Raw genomic sequence first — 3,230 nt, forward strand, 5'->3', positions numbered from 1 at the left:
ACTGATGAAACAACAGGTTGTTTATGATTGGACTCCCCCCTTTTGTAAATCCTGCAACAAGGTGGGGCATGACTGTGCTAAGACAGCTCCTGTGAAACCTAAGCAGGTTGTGAAACCAAAGAGAGTTTGGGTGCAAAAGAAGGTTCAACCAGTGAACCCTGTTACTGCTGCTGCTCAAGTTGTCACTCCTTGTAATCAAGGTCTTCCTACTCCAGACTCAAACACTGGATGGAAGGTTGTTACCAGGAAGACTCAGAGCAAGGGAGGTGGTACAGCTGTGGGAGTAGAGAACTCTTTTGCTGTGTTGGAACAAGAGTCTGATGAGGACTTATCTGATTGTGAGGGAGATGAGAATGTTGGGAATGGGGTAGTTGGTTTTGGAAAAGATCCTCCTAATCCATGAATATCTGTACTTGGAACATAAGAGGGCTTAATGAGCCTCTCAAAGCTAATGAAGTTAGGAGGTTCCTTAATAATCATAGTATTCATGTAGTAGCTTTATTAGAAACAAGAGTAAGGCTTGGAAATAAGGAGAAGGTTCAGAAGAGATTTGGGGGGGTTTGGACTTGGTTCTGCAACTATCCTCACTCTCCAAAAGGTAGAATATGGGTTGGTTGGAGGACTGCTGATGTGGACTTACAGATTCTTAGTAGTTCCTCTCAAAATGTTCATTGTTGGATCCACACTAAGGACCATAGATTTTCTTCTTTCTTTACTGCTGTTTATGGCTTGCATAGTGTAGGGCATAGGCAAGCTTTGTGGGATGAGTTGAACCAGCTGAGTACTAGTAGTTCAGCTAGTCCTTGGCTGGTTGCTGGTGACTTCAATTCTATTCTTTATTCTGGGGATAGAATTAATGGAAATGCTGTGAGTAATGCAGAAACTAGGGATTTTAATCAATGTATTTCAGATTGTGACCTAAATGAACTGCATAGCACTGGATGGTTTTTTTCTTGGTCTAGCAAGGGTACAGATGACCCTAGAGTATGGACCAGGATTGACAGGGCATTTGGAAACATGAAGTGGATGGACTCTTTTTCTGAGTTGTCTACTAAATACTTGAATCCTTCCTTATCTGATCATTCTCCTATTATCATTCCTTGCATTACTAACCCTTCTTCTGGTGGGAGACCTTTCAAATTTTTGAACTATTTAGCAGATCACTCCTCTTTTGAGAGTATTATGGGTGAGTGTTGGAATAGAGAGGATAGGGGTAGACCAATGGCTCAAATCTGGTTTAAGCTGAATAGAGTTAAGCACAAGCTAAAGGTATTACATAAGGAGGAGTTTTCTCATACAGCTGAGAAAATTGAGTATTATAGAAGTGAGTTAGACAATTTGCAAACTCAGATGAGGAGTGATAACAGTCCTCACTTGCTTAGTACTGAAAAAGAGCTTATTTGCAATCTCAGAAAGTGGTTAGCTATTGAAGAACAAGCTCTTAAGCAAAAGTCTAGGGTTCAGTGGGTTAAAGTGGGAGATTCTAACCACCAGTTCTTTTACTCTGCTATGAAAGAGAGATTCTGTATAAATAAAGTGCATCTGCTTCATGGAGATGGGGGAGTGGAGATCACTGATCTTACTGAGATTCAGTCCAAGATCATTGATTTCTATAAACAGCTTCTGGGTTCAGTTGCTTCTTCTCTGCCTGGCTTGGATGTGCCTACTATCAGAAATGGAAATGTCTTATCTTCTGATTCTAGGGCTTTGCTTTGCTTGCCTGTTACTGTAGGTGAAATTGATGATGCTTTGGCTAGCATTGACTCTTCCAAAGCCCCAGGTTTGGATGGTTTCAACTCATTCTTTTTTAAGAAAAGTTGGCCTATTATAAAACATGATATATATAGAGCAGTGATGGATTTCTTTAATTCTGGTTTTCTGTATGGCAAGTTTAACTGTACTGCAGTGACTTTGGTCCCTAAAGTCCCATGTCCTACTTCTGTTACTCAGTTTAGGCCCATTGCTTGTTGTTCTACCATGTACAAGATTATTTCTAAAATCTTGACTGCTAGGCTTCAAAGGGTGGTGTCTGAAGTGGTTTCTGAATATCAAGCTGGTTTTGTGCCAGGTAGGAACATATCTGATAACATTATTGTTGCAACTGAGCTGATTAGGGGATATAATAGGGCTCATATGTCCCCTAGGTGTATGGTTAAGGTAGATTTGAGAAAAGCATATGATTCTGTTGAATGGCCTTTTCTCTTCATGGTGTTACAGGAGCTTGGCTTCCCTGGGCAGTTCATTCAGTGGGTGCACTCCTGTGTTACTTCTGTGAGCTATTCAATTCTTGTTAATGGCAAACCTATGCTGCCTTTTCCTGCAAAGAAAGGCCTTAGACAAGGGGACCCTCTCTCTCCTTTCTTGTTTGCCATTTGCATGGAGTATCTGAGTAGATGTATGAAGAACTTGGCTATCAATCCTGATTTCAATTATCATCCTAAATGTGAGAAGATCAAGCTCACTCATCTCATGTTTGCAGATGATTTGTTGCTTTTTGCTAGAGGTGACATTATCTCCCTGCAGCTTATGTTTAAAGCTTTTTCCTGTTTTTCTCAAGCTTCTGGGTTGGAAGCTAATATGGAGAAAACTGAGATCTATTTTTCTGGTGTACCTCAGTGGGAACAAGATGCAATTATGGTTTCTCTTGGTATTTCTAAAGGCAGTCTTCCTTTTAAATACTTAGGAGTTCCACTTTCTAGTGCCAAACTTACCATTAACCAGTGTAAACCTCTCATTGATAAATTCTACTCTAGAGTTTCTTCTTGGGTTGCTAAGAAATTGTCCTATGCTGGAAGGTTACAGTTGGTGAAGGTGATCTTGTTTAGCCTTCAAACCTACTGGAGCCAAATATTTATGCTCCCTAAAAAGGTTCTCAGAGAGATAGAAAGAATTTGTAGGACCTATCTGTGGACTGGTGACACCAAAACCTCTAGGAAAGCTCCCATTGCTTGGGATTCAGTGTGTAAACCTAGAGTTGCTGGTGGGCAAAATGTGAAAAACTTCTATCTTTGGAACAAAGCTGCTATTCTGAAGCTTTTGTGGGCTTTGGCTTTCAAACCTGATGCTCTATGGGTTAAATGGGTCAATGCATACTATATCAAGGGCAAGGATTTGTTCACCATGGCTCTGCCAGGTTCTGCTTCTTGGGTTCTTAAGAAGATTTGGGGGTGTAGAGATTTGCTGGATAGGGATCCTATGTGCAAGCAACTGTTTTTTGCTACTGGTGGTTA

This window comes from Spinacia oleracea, chromosome 5 (genome assembly GCF_020520425.1).
Source record: "Spinacia oleracea cultivar Varoflay chromosome 5, BTI_SOV_V1, whole genome shotgun sequence".
Classification (NCBI taxonomy): Eukaryota; Viridiplantae; Streptophyta; class Magnoliopsida; order Caryophyllales; family Amaranthaceae; genus Spinacia; species Spinacia oleracea.